The sequence below is a fragment of the Schistocerca serialis genome, chromosome 5 (genome assembly GCF_023864345.2).
Source record: "Schistocerca serialis cubense isolate TAMUIC-IGC-003099 chromosome 5, iqSchSeri2.2, whole genome shotgun sequence".
Classification (NCBI taxonomy): domain Eukaryota; kingdom Metazoa; phylum Arthropoda; class Insecta; order Orthoptera; family Acrididae; genus Schistocerca; species Schistocerca serialis.
The window spans coordinates 99,928,200-99,949,523 of NC_064642.1; the positions used below are offsets into that span (position 1 = coordinate 99,928,200).

The window sequence follows — 21,324 nt, forward strand, 5'->3', positions numbered from 1 at the left end:
CCAACGTATTGAGTTTTTATTTCTGGGCAAACCTACCCTCCAATACCGTTACAAGCTTTTCAGACTGTTTCTGGCCATAGCCATTTTTATTAACGTTTAAAAATATCCGAAGCGACGTAGATGAAGCAATTTAAAATGACATGAAGTGATTTAATATGACGCATATGGCCGCATATGTCGAGAGATACTCGAACAGAGGATGACAAATGTTGAACTTGTGACGTCACCACAATATGTACCTCGCCACACGTGCAACAGTTGTGGTTTTCGATGCTACTCACTGGTACGGGGCAGTGCTACACATAGTTGCGTTCGTTGATAAAACATACAGCCAGAAAGCAAATGTTAATGCACACAACTCATGCCGACATCCCCTGTTTTGAACTGGAGATATTGAATAATTGACAGAAAAATTAGGTTTGTCTAATTGTAATTCAGCCGCTGCACAAAATCAGTTATCCTTATGGCATCAGAGTATCCGTGGACCCGTGGACTAAGGGGTAAGCTTAATGAATTGCTTCTTTGTGTTGAAGAATTAGAGTTGAGCAAAACATTTGGTATAATCTGCCTCTCCGAACACCATGTGGCCAAGGGTATATTTATGATAAATGTTACTGCATTCAAATTAGCTTCTTACTTCTTTAGAGAAAATATGCAGAAAGCATAAGTTACTTCATTTGTCAGAAACTGTTTTAATTTCTAGAAAACTGATATTAATAAATATTGCGAAGAGCAGAACTTAGAAGCTTGTGCAGCAGAAGTAGTACTTCATAATATGTCATTCGTAATAGTAAGCGTATACGGAGCACTTCCAGGGAACTTAAATCTCTTCATAAAAAGTCTGGATGCTCTGTTGTCCTATCTCACGGTGAAAAACAAGGAAATAGTGGCAGTGATTTAACGCGCATTTGTTGAAAATCTCTGTTAGTGAACGGTTATGGCAGTTCGTAACACTGTAATTCAGTTTAATTCATACTCAAAACTTTGCAACAACGGCATGACAATGCTCTGAGACTGTTATTGATAATGTCTTTGCAACAAATCTAGGAAAAAAGCCATATCGCAAAACCAATAGTAAATGGGTTATCTGATCATGACATGCAGCATCTTGCGTTAAATAGTGAAACTTGTCACGATACGATCTATTAAATCTGAGTACTGGAGGATAATAAGTCAGTAAAAAACTGAGAATTTTAGGGGATTGCTGAAAGACATGTACTGGATAGACGTTTACAATGATTATGACTGAAATTGAAAGTACAAAGCATTCATTAATAATGTTACTTCCTCTTTTGAAAATTGTTTTCTCCTAAAAGTACCTGAAAACAAAGGGAGTCTAAAAATAAACCATGTGTTACACATGGAATAAAGATATCATGTTGGACAAAACGATGACTGTATGTACTATCTAGGAAGAGCTCTGATGTTAGCACTGTAATTAATTACAAAGAATACTGCAATATATTGAAGCGAATACTCCAGAAATCTAGGCAGTCTTAATATGAGAAAGAGATAATTAGATCGAGGAACAAAATAGAAACTATATAGGATATAATGATCACAGGGACAGGCGGGCTAAAAAAAGGAAGAAGAACAGATAACTCTAAAAATAAGTGAGACGTTAGTAACAAGTTCATATAGTGCTGCAAACCTGTTAAACAAGTACTTTGTTTCTGTTGCTGATGGACTGGGGATGTCAGGTTCTGTGAACTGCACAGTGGAGTATCTAAGACCAGTCTTTATAAATAACTTCAGTAAACGGAAATGACACGTCTCCCAAAGAAGTAGCAACCATAATAAAATCCTTAAAATCTAAATATTCTGGTGCTTATGATGACAGACCAACAAAGTTAACCAAAGAGTGTCCATCCGAGTTGAGAACTATCTTAAGTTTATTGTGTAATCAATGCCTTATCAGTGGAACATATCCAGACTGGCTAAAACATATTGAAGCTAAGCCTCATTACAAGAAGTGGGTGAAAGATACACCGTCGAACTTTAGACAATTTAAATTTTACCTGCTTTTTCAAAAATGTTTGAAATGGTTGCATTCAAGTATCTCCTTAACCATCTGACTGGAAAATACATATTGTTGAACTCACTGTTCGTGTTCTTTACGCGTTCCGACCTAGAGGAAACTATTTACATATACAGTCAGAATGCACTTAATTCATTATACTGTTAGAGGCTACTGGCGTTTTCTGTGACTGGTTGAACGGCATTCAGTCTGTGTATCACAGCATTCTCTCAAGTAAATTAGCGTTGCGAAATACCTGTACAGTAAGCAGTCAAACTTCATCTGATTGTCGATTAATTACATCTAGTGTACCTCAAGGTTCCATCTTGGATCCGTTGCTTTTTTGTGTAAATTAATGACCTCTCGTCTGTTGCATTGGCAGATGTTAACTATGTTTTGTTTGCAGATGACACAAACATTGCAATAAGTAGCAAGTCAATTATAGATGTCTGGTAATCAAATTTTTGCTGACATTAATATATGGTTTAAAGCAAATTCACTGTCCTTAAACTTTGAAAAGAGCCACTATATGCAGTTCAGAATCTGTAAGAGATTTTCTTTCACCTAAGTGTATAACATATGAAGACATACAGATGGAAGAGTTTGAAAGTGTTAAATTTCTGGGTTACAGCTTGATAATTACTGAAGCTCTTAATCAAGTTTGTATTTGTAGTTATAATGGTGCCATATGTAAATATAAAAAACTTTCATAGTTTGCTTACTTTTATTACATTATGTCAGATGGGATCATATTCTGGAGTACCGTGAAACCGAGCAAAAGTTCTTAGCGCTCAAAAGCGTATAGTAAGACTTATTTGTGCCCAAATGCATGAACATCACTTTATAGATTAATATCTTAACAGGGACTGTTAGACCAGCTTAATTAAAAATTTCTGTTAGATTTGACAGCATGGTCACAACAGTTAAGATTAGGCATTTGCTAAATGATAAATTTATTGAAACTGCGTATTGTGTTTCATTCCGGGCGTGTATTAATTCCGTAAATATTAACAGTTCCAGTTTATTGTAATGTATTTGCCTATTTTGACAATATCCAGACAAACGATGAGGATGTTGAGTGTTTTATTCAAAAAGTTTTATGTTTTTATGTTATGCTTTTTGACTTGTTGCTCACCTACGAGAATCATCTCAATTTTTGGTCTATGGAACTAAAACTGCATCTAATCTAATCTAGGCTGCTTTGATTTCGTACATTTGAGTCGATTCATCATAGTCTTGTGTTATCAGTGCCGTGAGCATTAACGTACCACATTGGATAGTGAAAGAACGAAAACAGAGTAACCTAGCAGAGCGATGTCTAGCACCGCCCCATAGAAGCGCGGGTAGGATCGAAACGCCCATCCTTTGCATGTGCGGCGAGGTACATCGTATGATGACGTACGCATATGTCTTCAATTGTGTGAATGCGTGGTATCTGTTCTTTCTTCCATGTCCAAAGGAACAGACACCACGTGAAATCTGCAGCTGTGATAGATATTATGTTAAATGAAGCTGAAGGACAAAGAAAGGAAAGCAAAAGGAAGAAACTTATCATATCAGTTGCATTGGAAAGTCGTGCGAGATCAGCGGCGACGAATGAAAATGTGTTGCGGGTGGGCCTAAAACAGGGGATCACCTGCTTGCTAGGCGGTTGCGTTCACAACTGTGCCAAGCGGACACAGTGCTTATTGCAGATACGCGAATAACGTGTGGTGTCTGTTTTTTGGGAAGAATAGGCACCGAGCATACGTATCACTGATTCGCCTCCAAGGGCAATAAATTCACAATCGCCTCTGCGGATTCACATTTACGTTCGACTTTTCCAGCGGGAATCTAAAATTAGCGGGTATGAAGGACATGGACGGGGACTGTGGATAGGTGGCGCTAGGTGAGAGTGTGTGTCGAGGTAGTCCGCGAATTCGCCATAAACACTGTGTCCAGGTGGCCAGGGTGTTTAACTCAGCTGCGTATCCTGGTTCGGCACACATTTTCATTCGTCGCCGCTGATTTAGTAAAAAGTCACGATGTCGCTGGTATCATTAGTTCCTTCTCATTTTCTTTTCATCGTCACCTTCAGTTTACATATCTGTCATTCACTTTTGCAGCATTTCCCCACATTTCCGGCCCGCGGCCCATCTAATTCACTTTGGGAGTTATTAAACGTTAATAAGAGGAGCAGGTGATTAGTGTTAAGCGGTCTGTCGACAACGAGGCCATTAGAGACGGAGCACAAGCTCGGATTAGGAAAGCATGGGGAAGGAAATCAGCCGTGCCTTTTCTAAGGAACCATCCTGGCATTTTCCTGAAGCGATTTAGAGAAGACACGATATGCTAGATCAGGATGGCCGGCGCAAGTTTGAACCGTCGTCCTTCCGAATGGGAGTCCAGTGAGCTAACTAGGGTGCTACCTCCCTCGGTCGTTAATAAGAATTTCCCTGTATAATAAACCGGTTGTAACTGATATAAGTGCAGATATTTCTACTGATGACTGAGGGCGATGTACCGAACAACATCACATCATTATTTACGTCATTTACAGACTAATAACTACAGCTATCACAAGTAATACGTTTTAGGTTGTGTAGTAGCCCCACGAACACACAGCACACGCAAGACATTAATGTTTATATTCCTTTGAGCGGCAGGTCAGATGTCGATGTATGAAGCTATGGACGCAAAACGTTGAGTCTACACCAACAATGGATGCAGTTACGACCGTGCAGAAGATATCAGGTCGTACAGTTTGGGTCATGTTCGACACAGTGAAGAAACAGTCAACACACTGATGTGTGCACATATTAAGATACTACACTATCTGCACTTATACCCATTTTACCCTGTACGTATTAGGGTTATGAATTTTCCGCAAACCCATGTTCTTGTGTTGTAAATCTACGAAAATTTGTTCAAGGGTAGAAGAAAAAAATGCTAATTTATTTTAGCTATGAAAAAAGGTCATCCTAACCAGAAAGGACTCAGTTATCGAGGAAGTTGATACTTTGTTATGCCGTACGAATTACAAATAAATACGAAAGTATTACCTTTTTAAGTGCAAATACCATGAATGTAGGCTGATATATGACCCTTTTATCTTTTTACCTAAAATAAATGTTACATTTCGCACCTCTATCGCCGACCATGAATCCCACAATACCTCCGTCTCTGCCACATATTCCTCGGTGTACCTGTTGAGTTGGAAAGAGTTGACTGCCTCTTCTATTTAAGTACCTATCTAAACATGGAATGTAATGCACAGGGTATTTACACACAACTGAGTGCTCTTGTAACCTTTCTCATTGACTAACGATTTCTGCTTGTCTGAGCAAATAGCACTGCAGTCATGAGATAAAGTCGTATTTCGCATACCGTACTACGTACATGTAGCTCTAGTCTGACTCCACTGTGCGAGTACCAGTCGCCTCAGTTCAGATCGCAATATTACGGTTGTCACTCGTAATTTGGTCTTCCATGTATTTTTAATTACAAAAAAACCAACCTGGCGGTTGATTGCTCAGTTAATTAGCAGTCAGCAGAGTAACAGGAGAGTTGTAAATAAATAAGCAACAGTCACCGAACTTGTCATCATTAACTTTGCGAGCACTGTGTTTGACTGCATAAAAACCAATTCGATCTAACTGCACCATTAATTGAATCTGTGTATACATCGCATCAGTGTCCGATCTCATATGTGTAATGAACAGAGGTCCGAGAAGGCCGTGTCAGACAACTATTGTGCGTGGACACTTGGAAGCTCTAATCGCTCCAAATACGTTTACTCTAAGCACACATTTATTGAGCAAGACATTAACATGGTAGGCAGATAGTCCAGCCATATTTGTCGTATTATAAGTGTTTAAACGTCACTGTATGGGCGACCAACCCGTAGCAGGTAAGACTGGTGATGTACCTGTAGGCTTCAAAGCTCCCTCGTCTTGCAGTGGCATAACAGTTAGTCCGTACCATATATTATGAGTAGATCGGTTGTCACAGCCTCTGGAGCTAGGCTGGGTACGCCCCTCGTGGGGAGCCTGACAATTATGTGGGAAAGAAAAACAAACCCACAGTACGATGTAACGTCAGGTGATCCAAAAGCAGATGAAGAAATATGAGTATGCGCAACTGGGGCAGTGATGCGGAATGTACATACTCATCTTCTGACCGTAAGGGTCTTTTCCAGTAACTGAGCTACGTAGGACGACACGCTACGTTTCCTTCTGGCAAGACCAAGGGTTTAAGGGCATTTATTTCATTTAAGGAGACCAGTTGAATATTTAAACACTAGCTTAGCATCCGATGCTTTACTCGTGTTGACTGTGTGGCTATGTGGCTTTTGCTTTAAATTAATGGAATTTATTATGTTTTCCACAAATTGCAATACCTGCTAAGCTTTTCCCGCTAATTAAGGCCATATACTTATGGACTTTTCCGAATGTACTTCTGACCAAAAAGCGATTTGGGTAGTTGGAGTACAAAGTTTTTGTTAATCATGTCTCTTGTGGACAAATTTCGATATCAGTTGTCATCCCCCTCAGAATTATCTCCATATATTTAACCGAGATGTGAAGGACCAATTTTCGTTAATTTAGCTATAAAACTTTTTAATGTAATGAAAAATTTACTAAAAAATTTTCATCCCGTGTTCTACTCGATTAGGGACTGAATTTTCAGAAACACTGACACCCCTTTTTCTCACTTCCAACCCTGAAGTCGAATACCAATTGCCATAGAACTAGCCTTAAAAATCCTTCAGCAGCTCTGTAGTAACTATTTATTTTCAAACAAAGTTTCCCTAGAATGAGATTTTCACTCTGCAGTGGAGTGTGCACTGATATGAAACATCCTGGCAGATTAAAACTGTGTGCTCGACCGAGACTCGAACTCGGGACCTTTGCCTTTCGCGGGCAAGTGCTCTACCATCTGAGCTACCGAAGCACAACTCACGCCCGGTACTCACAGCTTTACTTTTGCCAGTATCTCGTCTCCTACCTTCCAAACTTTACAGAAGCTCACCTGTGAGTGTGCTGTGAGTACCAGGCATTAGTCGTGCTTTGGTAGCTCAGATGGTAGAGCACTTGCCCGCGAAAGGCAAAGGTCCCGAGTTCGAGTCTCGGTCGGGCACACAGTTTTAATCTGCCAGGAAGTTTCATATCAGCGCACACTCCGCTACAGAGTGAAAATATCATTCTGGAAACATCCCCCAGGCTGTGGCTAAGCCATGTCTCCGCTATATCTTTTCTTTCAGGAGTGCTAGTTCGGCAAGGTTCGCAGGAGAGCTTCTGTAAAGTTTGGAAGGTAGGAGACGAGATACTGGCAGAAGTAAAGCTGCGAGTACCGGGCGTGAGTCATTAAAAATCTCATCCGATACTTCAGCTTCTCAGGGGTAACTGGAAAGTGAAGTACCAATGATCACGGTATTAGGTTTAGAAATACTTTAGTAGTTCCTTAAGAATGACATTTTCAAAAAAAAAATTTCTCACCCACTATTTCACATATAAGTTTAAATTTCCAAGCATACTGAAACATGTATTTCTTTGTTTCTGATTTTTAGAGAACACCATTAACCCCCTTTTTCACACTCTTAGGGTTGGAACTTGGAAAAATCCCTTCCTTAACGACGCCTACAGTGTAAGATCCTCATCTTCTGTAAATTCCCAGTTTCTATCGTTACCGGTTTTGGTCTGGCGATGAAAGGTTGTATACATGGAAGAACCCTGGAGATACTAAAACGTATCAAATAGATTATATAATGGTAAGACAGAGATTTTGGAACCAGGTTTTAAATTTTAAGACATTTCCAGGGGCGGATGTGGACTCTGACCACAATCTATTGGTTATGAACTGTAGATTAAAACTGAAGAAACTGGAATAAGGTGGGAATTAAAGGAGATGGGACCTGGATAAACTGAAAGAACCAGAGGTTGTACAGAGTTTCAGGGAGAGCATAAGGGAACAATTGACAGGGATGGGGGAAAGAAATACAGTAGAAGACGAATGGGTAGCTTTGAGGGATGAGATACTGAAGGCAGCAGAGGATCAAATAGGTAAAACGACGAGGGCTAGTAGAAACCCTTGGGTAACAGAAGAAATATTGAATTTAATTGATGAAAGGAGAAAATATAAAAATGCAGTAAATGAAGCAGGCAAAAAGGAATACAAACGTCTAAAAAATGATATTGACAGGAAGTGCAAAATGGCTAAGGAGGGATGGCTAGAGGATAAATGTAAGGATGTAGAGGCTTATCTCACTAGGGGTAAGATAGATACTGCCTACAGGAAAATTAAAGAGACCTTTGGAGAAAGGAGAACCACTTGCATGAATATCAAGAGCTTTGATGAAAACCCAATTCTAAGCAAAGAATGGAAAGCAGAAGGGTGGAAGGAGTATACAGGGTGTTACAAAAAGGTACGGCCAAACTTTCAGGAAACATTCCCCACACACAAATAAAGAAAAGATGTTATGTGGACATGTGTCCGGAAACGCTTAATTTCCATGTTAGAACTCATTTTAGTTTCGTCAGTATGTACTGTACTTCCTCGATTCACCGCCATGATTTCATACGGGATACTCTACCTGTGCTGCTAGAACATGTGCCTTTACAAGTACGACACAACATGTGGTTCATGCACGATGGTGCTTCTGCACATTTCAGTCGAAGTGTTCGTACGCTTCTCAACAACAGATTCGGTGACCGATGGATTGGTAGAGGCGGACCAATTCCATGGCCTCCACGCTCTCCTGACCTCAACCCTCTTGACTTTCATTTATGGAGGCATTTGAAAGCTCTTGTCTACGCAACCCCGGTACCAAATGTAGAGACTCTTCGTGCTCGTATTGTGGACGGCTGTGATTCAATACGCCATTCTCCAGGGCTGCATCAGCGCATCAGGGATTCCATGCGACGGAGGGTGCATGCATGTATCCTCGTTAACGGAGGACATTTTGAACATGCCCTGTAACAAAGTGTTTGAAGTCACGCTGGTACGTTCTGTTGCTGTGTGTTTCCATTCCATGATTAATGTGATTTGAATAGAAGTAATAAAACGACATCTTACATGGAAAGTAAGCGTTTCCGGACACATGTCCACATAACATATTTTCTTTTTTTGTGTGTGAGGAACGTTTCCTGAAAGTTTGGCCGTACCTTTATGTAACACCCTGTATAGAGGGTCTATACAATGGCGATGTACTTGAGGACAATATTATGGAAATGGAAGAGGATGTAGATAAAGATGAAATGAGAGATATGATATTGCGTGAAGAGTTTGACAGAGCACTGAAAGACCTGAGTCGAAACAAGGCCCCCGTAGTAGACAACATTCCATTAGAACTAATGACGGCCATGGGAGAGCCAGTTTTGACAAAACTCCACCATCTGGTGAGCAATATGTATGAGACAGGCGAAATTCCCTCAGACTTCAAGAAGAATATAATAATTCCAATCCCAAAGAAAGCAGGTGTTGACAGATGTGAAAATTACCGAACTATCAGTTTAATAAATCACAGCTGCAAAATACTAACGCGAATTCTTTACAGACGAATGGAAAAACTGATAGAAACCGACCTCGGGGAAGATCAGTTTGGATTACGTAGAAATGTTGGAACACGTGAGGCAATACTGACCCTACGACTTATCTTAGAAGAAAGATTAAGGATAGGCAAACCTACGTTTCTAGCATTTGTAGACTTAGAGAAAGCTTTTGACAATGTTGACTGGATTACTCTCTTGAAAATTCTGAAGGTAGCAGGGCTAAAATACAGGGAGCGGAAGGCTATTTACAATTTGTACAGAAAGCAGATGGCAGTTACAAGAGTTGAGAGGTATGAAAGGGAATCAGTGGTTGGGAAGGGAGTGAGACAGGGTTGTAGCATATCCCCGATGTTATTCAATCTGTATATTGAGCAAGCAATAAAGGAAACAACAAAAAAGGTTCGGAATAGGTATTAGAATCAATGGAGAAGAAGTAAAAACCTTGAGGTTCGCCGATGACATTGTAATTCTGTCAGAGACAGCGAAGGACTTGCTAGAGCAGATGAACGGAATGGACAGTGTCTTGAAAGAAGGGTATAAGATGAACATCAACAAAAGCTAAACGAGGATAATGGAATGTAGTCGAATTAAGTCGGGTGATGCTGAGGGAATTAGATTAGGAAATGAGACACTTAAAGTAGTAAAGGAGTTGTGCAATTTGGGGAGCAAAATAACTGATGATGGTCGAAGTAGAGAGGATATAAAATGTAGACTGGCAAAGGCAAGGAAAGCGTTTCTGAAGAAGAGAAATTTGTTAACATCGAGTATTGATTTAAGTGTCAGGAAGTCGTTTCTGAATGTATTTGTATGGAGTGTAGCCATGTATGGAAGTGAAACGTGGACAATAAATAGTTTAGACAAGAAGAGAATAGAAGCTTTCGAAATGTGGTGCTACAGAAGAATGCTGAAGGTTAGATGGGTAGATCACATAACTAATGAGTTGTTATTGAATATAATTGGGGAGAAGAGGAGCTTGTGGCACAACTTGACTAGAAGAAGGGATCGGTTGGTAGGACATGTTCTGAGACATCGAGGGATCACCAATTTAGTATTGGAGGGCAGCGTGGAGGGTAAAAATCGTAGAGAGAGACCAAGAGATGAATACACTAAGCAGATTCAGAAGGATGTAGGCTGCAGTAGGTACTGGGAGATGAAGATGCTTGCACAGGATAGAGTAGCATGGAGAGCTGCATCAAACCAGTCTCAGGACTGAAGATCACAACAACAACAACAACAAGTTGAACAAGTCAGTAATGTGTAGAAGACTGCATTTAGTATGTTACCCAACTTACGAGGAGTATTACAACTGACCATCAGAAAACCTCGTCACGAAGGCCGTAGAGAATCGTTATGCCAATATTGCCATAATCGCCGTGACCATTGAGGCAATTATCCCACCGACGCACCAGCTTGAAGTTACCCCTTTGGTGAAACACCCGGTCCTGCTTCATGTAGAAGTCCGAAACTACCTGTTCACAGCCTCGTCATACAGGAATCATCGATCCTTCGAGGCTTTCTTCAAAGGACCTAAAGTATGAGAATTGCATAGGGAGAGATCGGACCTGTAGGATGGGTGCTCGAGTATCTCACACTTGCGTTGGCGTAACTTCTCCATTACGACATTTGCAATACAGAACATGCGTTATCATGAAGCAGAAGCACTCCTTAGCACACCATTCTGAAAGGTGGTTTTCAACACACATTTTATCCCAAACACCTACTTCGTTTTCCGATGGATGTCTAACGGCGTTTGCCTTTCGGCGTATAAAGGCACATTTGCATGCCGAGCGTGAGTTTCCTCGGAAACGCGAGATATTAATTAAATAAATAATCAGTGACAAATAAATAAAGCCTATGGCACACAACTGTAGCGCTGTGTCGCTGATAAAACAAAAGCACAATTACGTTACTCGTATGTTTGATTAAGAAAAGAGAGCTCTGGTTGAAGTGGTGCGAGAAGCACGTATTTTGGTTTATTGTCTGGCACACCGCCATATTTCATGTTATAGAAAATTACTGCGAGTTGCAACCATACTAGGCACTCGATTCTGAAAAGAATTTATATTTATAAAAGTAAGTAGGATTATGAACTGTAGGCTTATTCATTGAATATATCTGATTTAACTAACTGTGTAACCTTTTTGTTTAGTAGACAATCACCTCTGTACGACGTTTTGGCATGGCTGGCAAATTATTGTAATATTGAGATTTAGATTATGAGTCCGCACCTACCGCAGCAGTCTTTGGAAACGATTTAATTACGAAGTCCGATTATTTCAGTTTTATTTCACGGTCAACTACGAGTAACATTGCCTTTACGAAAAAGCCATTGTCAAGCGTCTGATACCGAATAATTAAAACCTGACGACTCATAGGAGAGACAATCATACAGATAAAATAATTAATATTTTATTTTATTTTATTTTATTTTATTTATTTTATATTGGCGACTGCGTGTCGGACTTGTTATTTTGTCATTTGTTACATTGTTCTCTTTGTTTCAAGTGAAAAATCAACTTTCTGGACCTGGACTTGACTATATGAGAAATAACAAAAATCAGAAGATATTTGCCAATTATAAAATTTTGCGGGAAGACGCAAAGAAGCTTCCAGCAAAATAAGGTAAGACGCAGCATCTTTGCATTAGCAGGCTTGACCAGACGTAGAATTCAGTGTATTAGCTTTTCAGTAAAAATTCTGTAGTGTTTCTTTCGCGCATAACAGTTTTCAGTGATAAATTTCATTCTCAGTACTTTTCCTTAAACAATAACGTATGCAACAATACCAATACACGAGTGTACAATATGGCCGACTTCTGTACGATACATAATAACATGGCCAGCAGCCATTACCAATAATCTCAAATACAGTTTATATTTTTAAATTAACAGACAGCCATTGTTGCTACGACCGATTCATGCTCAACTGCATTTTATTTTAAAATCAGTGTCAAATATTTTCTTGAAACATATATCACGTGTGGCATGGTAATAACTAGAAAACAATACGCAAAAATGGAACAGCAAAGACGTACTATTCAGACGCAATCTGACTCGGACGAGAGACAAATGTTAGAAAATGACTTTACGACAGCAACCGGTAGTGACGATTCATCAAACATTGACGCAAGTGTTGACGAAAATTTTGACAATAGGCCTTCCACCACAAAAATTTCAAAGTCTCAATCAGAGCCCATGTTAATGCATGACGTCACGTCTAATGACGCGGCAGGGGCAGAGACCTTGCAAACGGTAAACATTGCCGACATGTTACAAATGCTAATGAAACAAAACGCAGAAAATATGGCAACCTTACAGACGCAAAATGAACAATTAAAGACACAAAATGACGGAATCAAATCTGATCTCACAGCACTCAAGACAGCTAATGACACTTTATGTAAGCGTGTGGAACTTATAGACGCCACACTGACCAAACAGATGACTGAACTCAGTACTAAATTTTCCCAGCTTAATACGAGACAAGAAAAGACTACAACTGACGTAGCACTTTTACAGACACAAGTAAAAAACCTTAATGTCACGTGTGAAGTTCTTACTGAACAAATTCAAACATATCCTTCAGTACATGACAACCTTGAAAAACGAATTACTGACGTACAGAATAAATTTGACAATGTTGAACAACACCTGACTGACATCTTACAATCTGATGCCACAGCTCATTTTCAAAATATTAATAATGAATTTCATGATTGGGTAGTCAACAAAGACAAACATTTTGATAGATGCTTACGTGAAAATTTACCAACAATTGTGCACGACTCCGTAGCGCAATACATTACTAATAACAAACAGCTGATCAGTGACGCAGTACAATCCGTCACTGCACCCATGAGACAATTCACCGATCGACCACAGTCTGAATGTAACGAAAATATCAGTCAAAATGCACAGTTCAGGAACCAATATACATTCGAGTATGACACACACATACCGCACACGACAAACACACAAGAACAAAACACACCACAACTACAACACATACCACGATGTGCAAACACAAACACAAGCTATTATCATGGTAAACCACAGCAACATTATCGTAATTACTCGCCAGCTGGACATAGCAGTAATTACAGTGGGACAAATCCATATCATAATGCAAAGGAAGACGAAAGCTTAATGAAACACAGGCAATTTCAGATTTTTATCCCAGAAAAACGAATCATTCATCCGGTGATTTTTCTCAAATCTTTTAGTAACGCATTTCCACGCACTTGGAGTGACCGGAAAAAGATTTCATATATTGTCGGTTACATCCAAGGCGATGCAGCTGTCTGGGCATACAGTCAAGCTGACGTATGTACCGCGTACAGTGAGTTTGAGCGTGCTTTTCTGAACAAATTCTGGTCGCAATCCGTTCAGGAGCGACTCAGAAGACAAATTTTAGAACCTGAAACTTTCAACAGTAAAAATGGTAACTTACGCAGATACTTTGAAAAATACTTGAACATGGGACACTTTTTAGACGAACCAGTCGCAACGCGAGATATACTCCGTGCGTTGAAGGCCAAATTGCCTTTCAACATTAAAGAAAAACTCCTACATATCCCGGATGACGATTCAGATTATTTTTTAACAGCTTTAGATTCGGTTGACATGTTACTTGAAGATCAGCGCTTCGCGCGGCAAAACAGCAGCCACAATGTTTACACTAGTGGTATGCAAAACATGCAGGCTTGCCAACACAATTCTGGCGCGCCCACAGTTGGATACGCGGTACAACAAAAACAGCAAACTCACATGCCGTCTCAGTACGGAAATCAAAATCAACACGCGTATTCCAATACAAACAATAGTTACAACAGTAATAACATTTCATGCGGCAATCCATACAAAAGGCACCGCGGTAATAACTACAACGGTAACAACGGATACAAAGGTAATAACAAAAACACAAACAGAAATAGAAATAATAATAACTACGAGCCAAGACAGCATCAAGGTTGGACTCGTAACGATCAGTACTTTCATTCAAACTCTGCTTTACCACAGCAGCCACCAGGTCAAAATTGGAGCATACCTTACGACCGACAGGTAAGTTATAATGCGCAACAACAACAACAACCGCAAAAGTTTGGAGATCATAATAGGCAATATCCGAATGTGAATATAATAGAAATGACACCTGATGCACAACCTCAATCTGTGTCAGTACCTAGTACAAATGCTAATCCAACAAACTAGAAACAGTCACTACTTTGCCCCAGGTCGTGGCTGAAGAATCCTTGGGGGGCGGCTTCAATGTTAATCAGTTATTTGACACCACACTTGAACAACAGAATAATGATATGCCGAGTAATTCTAAACAAAAACTACCTGTTTTATTTATAAGATACAACCACAATAACAATATATCAGATGAACTTTTACAAGACAGTACACAATGTCGTTTAAACACAAATGAAATTGTTTTAGCATCCACTACTGGTGTAGTAGGTGGGATTCCAACTACTATTATCCTAGATACAGGTGCAGCTGTGAGCGTTTTATCTTTTAATTTTTATAAAAAGATGTGTGAATTGGAACCTGTGCCTGAGTTTCCTGCCCAAAACTGTAAAATAACTACTGCACTAGGTAATAAGTCATGTAGGGTTACGAAGCAATTTTTTGTAAACGTTAAAATAGGTAATGGAACCGTACAATGGCCATTCCTGGTTGTACAAAACCTTGTGACTAATTGCATATTAGGAATAGATATTATGAGCGAGAAGGACTGCATTATAGACTTCTCCAAAGGTAAATGTATTTTAAATGATAAAAGCAGGGTAATTATTATTGATTTGGACAGGAGAACTCTAAAGCATGACAAACACTGTACAGGGTACAAGGTTCAGTTAGTACTTGACAAATACATTCAAGACATGCAAACACACTCATCTGACGCAGAGCTAATGGACTTGAAAATATTGCTTGATCATAAGATCAGTGAAGCTACAGCTCTCAGTGTACATGAACGTATAAAACTACAGGAAGTGTTATCCAAATATTTACAAGTTTTTACCAAACGATTAGGTGTTATCAACATGTATGTGTACAAGATTGAAGTTAAGCCTCACAAGATCTTCTACCATAAGACATATAACGTACCGTTATCTCAACGACCTGCTGTGTGGCAAGAATTAAAACAAATGTTAGACTGGAAGGTCATTGAACCATCCACCTCACCTTACTGTAGTCCTCTACTTGTTGTCAAAAAATCAAATGGAAGCATTAGGTTAGTGTTAGACGCACGAGCTATTAATGAAATAATTTTACCGGTTCACACAAAACCTGAAAATTTAGAAGAGCAATTACAGAAATTTCTAGATGCAAAATATTTTTCCACAATAGATCTCGCTAATTCGTTTTGGCAGGTGGGTATCACTCCTGATTCTCGGAAATATACTGCATTTATGTTCGGGGGGCGAACCTATCAGTTTTGTGTTCTACCCTTCGGACTGAATGTCAGCTCTGGGGTATTCATTACAGCCCTGGATACCGTGCTTGGCGACGATTTAGTTGAGACAGTCACACACTATGTAGATGATATACTGATAGCTACACAATCCTGGAATGAACACGTTGACACACTTCAAAGAATTTTAGAAAAATTTGCACAAGCTGGAGTCACAGCTAATCTTAGAAAATCAAAGTTTGGTTGCAGTGAGATAAAGTATTTAGGACATATCATTAATTCACAGGGTATACGTCCGGATCCCAGTAAATTAGATGCTATCAGAAACTTTCCTAGCCCTCGAACTAAAAAGCAGTTAAAATCATTCCTTGGGCTATGTTCATTTTTCAGACGTTTTTTGCCACAACCACTTTTGAACAGTAACATCTGCTAAATCTACTCAGAAAGAATCAAGTTTGGATCTGGTCGGAACAGTGCCAGAATGACTTTAATACAATTAAACATGCTTTAGTCAATGCTAACATATTGAGCCATCCAGATTTCAATTTAGATTTTTGTATGACTTGTGACGCTTCACGTACTGGCTTGGGCTGTTGCTTATTTCAAGTTGTAAAGAATAAAGAGGAGGAACAGATAAGAATTATTGGGTTTGCGAGTCGCACTCTAACTGAATGTGAGCGTACATACTCCACTACTGAGTTAGAAACACTTTCTATAGTATGGGCATTCAAGAAATTCAATTATTATATTTTTGGAAAACATACAGTAATTTACACCGATCACCAGGCCCTGACATTTTTGTTAACTTGTAAACTTGTACATCCTAGACTATCACGATGGGCAGTTACACTTCAGAACTACTCTTTTGAAATTAAGTACATAAGAGGTAAGGACAACACCATTGCAGACACTTTGTCTAGACTTCCACAAGGTATGAATGATACCAACAGTGACTTAGAAAATATAAATGACTACAGGATTCTCTTAATGCAAGACAAGCAGTACCACCAATATTATATTGATATGTGCAGAAACATGGCTGAATTACAAAAATCTGATCCTCACTGGTATAAAATAATAACATTACTGGTAGAAAAACACAATCATCCTTTGACTAAGTATTACAAGTTACACAATGATGTGCTATTTTACCGCCGACATCCAAATGCTACTAACTGGTGTGTATGCATTCCCAAAGAGTCTGAACGTAATTTAATTTGGCACACACACTTAGTTTGGGGTCATTATGGGACAAAAAAGTGTTTAGCGAAGCTCAGTACATACTGTTATTTTAGCAATATGAGAAGAAAAATTTACAGGGAACTGAAAACATGTGTCATATGTCAAAAATCAAAACCTCAGAATTTATCCACAAAAACAGATTTACATTCTATTTTACCTAGTAAACCCCTGGAAATTCTGTGTACTGACATCAGTGGACCGCATCCAGCAAGCTCTGGAGGCGTCAAATATATCTTAGCTTTTTACGATATATTTTCTAAACATGTTAAACTTTATGCTTTAAAATCCGCCACTGCAAGTGCTATAATACGAAGATTCTCAAGTGATTACCTGACGCACGTGGGAAAACCTAAAGCAATTCTATCAGATAATGCAGCATACTACTCTGGGTACAAATGGAGAAATTTCTTGAAGGACAATAACATTAAAAGTATATTTATTTCGAGGTTTAGTCCACAATGTAACGCGACTGAGAGACTTTTCCGAGAATTAAATCGTTTCATGAGGACCTATATTTCATCAAAACATACTAATTGGGTGTCCTACCTAAGTCTTTTCGAAGACGTACACAATAACTTAAATATTTACGATACAAATTACACACCTAACGAGATCATGTTCAATTGCAAACAGAACGATCAGTGGATAGAACCATTACCTAAGTTGTCAGACAAGGAAATCACACCTGAACAGAAAATAAAGAAGTATTGACTACATTGACACATCACGCACAAATACGAAACAAACATCACAGAAACATAATAAAAAGAAAACAAAAATTCGAGGTAGGAATGCTTGTACTACTTCGTACTCATCATAAATCTGTTGCACTCAAACGACGCAACGCTAAGTGGCGTCTGCTATATGAAGGACCTTATATAATTGTTAACATACCGCACCCTGGTGCGTATCTATTACAACATCGTAGAACTAACAAAATTATTGGGCTATACGCACACCGAGATCTTAGAGCATTTCATGCTGAATAATGTCAAAGTCATACCCATCAAAATATTGCTAAGCAACTCAAAAAAAACTCTGTTGCTACAACACAGATAATAAGTAGTATAGAAATTTTCATTTCAGCGTTCCAGAGTCGCAGTTGAAGACAGAAGAACTTTTCTTTCAACGCCGCGGCTCCACCGAGAAGACTGAATATTAAAGTGAAATTTATGATTACGTAGCAGTGAATGATATATTAATTTTTCACGGAACATTTGTGACTGTAGGTACCACTGACTTGGTATGACACCTGACGAACTGACAGACGTCATCTGTGAAGCGATCTTTTACTTTGAGAAATAGATTAGACGCACATCTCTCAACACGAAAAGCATCTATCAGTAGTCAAGGCCACACAGACACTCTACACACACGCACAAAACGCGAGGAATCGAACATTTTCTCTCTCTTACTATTTTGAATATTTATTGAGTAGTGAAAACGCCTGGTCTTGCCTACTGATGTAATGAATGTTGTGTCTAACCTATCTTAATTTCAGATGACATCACAAAAAACATCGATAATATCCCAGCAAAACCGCTAAGGAGGATGTAAATATCTGGAATTCATGTAATCAAATGTGACACAATGTAATATCCTATAGCGATGTAATGATGATGTAAACATGTTTATGTGCAACTGTATTATGTTTATACTAAGAAAATGTGTGACGTGTGTATGTATACTTACTTATTTTTTTTTAACTGATGTATCATGTAAAAATTTGAACAAAACGAGTGCCAAAAAGACATTGCATAGTGAACCTCTGTTCACGGACATTAACGAACATTACTAACTCTGCAACTACGCAGAAACCTATGTGAAGGAAACGGTTAATGCCATTCATTATGCATCGTACCTATGTAAACGCGATGAACGATTTCCTTGATTAATAACTACGAACATTTAGGTGAGCTATATTCAGCAAAAAACTGAAAATGTGAAGTGAATAATTCGTGCATCGTCTAGTGACATTACTACAGTACCCAACTTCAAGATGTTAACTGGATTAAATGGACACAAAGTGCCTGTCCAGAAAACAACACGACGGGTGGAAGAATTTTGGTTGGAACTTCAGGGAATGAAATGTTCTCGAAATGTGACGGACACTCTTACCTGGACTGTCCAAGGATCGACGCCAGCTATGTGCCGTCCGAGGTTCTGCAACCAAGCTTCCACGGAATGTAAAAACCGAACTGCACATGGACCAATTAGTCGACGGGTCACGTCTGATCTGTAATAAGCAATGCTTTTACTCACATCGAACTGCATCACAACGACTATAATGGAAATAGGAAATGGACACGCTTATGTATTAATCACGTTGTTATACAACGATGTTACTCTGATCAAAAAAAAAAAAACTTTACCACGACGATACTAACCTGTAAAAAATTATTGTGCAGCAGATGAATATGAACTGTGATAACGACACGATGTGTATAGGTCAACGCACCTGAAACATACGGACATTTTTCTTTGAAGTATTTCAAAACAATACTATGTAACTAAGAACATTCAACAATCTAAGTTGTATTGTGTTATAACGAATATTGTAAATTTAAAACTAAGTTACCTGTCATAGAATGTAGTCTTCATATGTAATCTTGGTTGAATATTTTCTTTGTGCAACGACTGAGAAACGCGCGCACACGAACAATATGAACTGCAATACTGTGCCGCGTGATCTAACTGTACGACATAACGGCAGTCACACAGACGCTTCTGCGCATGCGCGCACTCTATCTGCCAACATAAGGACTTTTACGGCGCACCCGCGTCATTCAAAGTTTGTATATAATGTGTATAATGTGTATAATGTAGGTCATGTAAATAGTTGTAGATAACTTAGATTTTCTTGTGCCTTTAGGTGAATTGCTCGCCTGCAGGTGTGTCCTTTCGCCTCGCAATTCAGGGGGCAATATAAAGGCACATTTGCATGCCGAGCGTGAGTTTCCTCGGAAACGCGAGATATTAATTAAATAAATAATCAGTGACAAATAAATAAAGCCTATAGCACACAACTGTAGCGCTGTGTCGCTGATAAAACAAAAGCGCAATTACATTACTCGTATGTTTGATTAAGGAAAGAGAGCTCTGGTTGAAGTGGTGCGAGAAGCACGTATTTTGGTTTATTGTCTGGCACACCGCCATATTTCATGTTATAGAAAATTACTGCGAGTTGCAACCATACTAGGCACTCGATTCTGAAAAGAATTTATATTTATAAAAGTAAGTAGGATTATGAACTGTAGGCTTATTCATTGAATATATCTGATTTAACTAACTGTGTAACCTTTTTGTTTAGTAGACAATCACCTCTGTACGACGTTTTGGCATGGCTGGCAAATTATTGTAATATTGAGATTTAGATTATGAGTCCGCACCTACCGCAGCAGTCTTTGGAAACGATTTAATTACGAAGTCCGATTATTTCAGTTTTATTTCACGGTCAACTACGAGTAACATTGCCTTTACGAAAAAGCCATTGTCAAGCGTCTGATACCGAATAATTAGAACCTGACGACTCATAGGAGAGACAATCATACAGATAAAATAATTAATATTTTATTTTATTTTATTTTATTTTATTTATTTTATAGGCGGCCATATGCAGAATAACAACACGTGGATCCACTATGCATGCTTTGGTACTAACGTAGTCGTAGTTCACGTTTTTACAGTTACTGCATGCACGTCGAAAAAGACAAGGATGACACACAGACTCGTTGCCTACATATGGGTGTTTATGTACTCGCATAACAGTCGCGGTCTATTGCACAGATGCTGATGTAACGTTAAAGGTTTTTTAAATTTACTACACCAGACACAAACTTTGTTGACTATTGTATTTATTATTTATTTAGCGACGTGTTTGGAGGGAATACCTCATCTTCAGACTAAATGACATTACAAAAACAATTTTAAAATAAGGTCATACTGATGTTATATAGTCTTTTCGTATATGCTGTGGTTATCCATTGGAAGAAGAGAAAACTTAGTAAGAGCCGATGTCACTTTGGAAGCTGGACTGATGTTCACTTGAAAATGTCTTGTAAAGGTCACTCACTTTTTTCTTTTGGCGTGGCAGACTCGTTGTGACGCGCTGAGGTG

The 21,324-nt window shown here is 38.9% G+C and overlaps 1 long non-coding RNA gene across 1 annotated transcript; it reads right to left on the bottom strand.

Moving 5' to 3' along the window:
- Window positions 1–19,387: 19,387 nt before the first annotated feature.
- On the bottom strand, window positions 19,388–19,926 carry LOC126480947 (uncharacterized). The gene is made up of 3 exons (XR_007587485.1): window positions 19,787–19,926; window positions 19,596–19,666; window positions 19,388–19,444 (listed from the first exon to the last, which is right to left on the bottom strand). It is a non-coding gene; the product is annotated as an uncharacterized LOC126480947 (long non-coding RNA).
- Window positions 19,927–21,324: the final 1,398 nt, after the last annotated feature.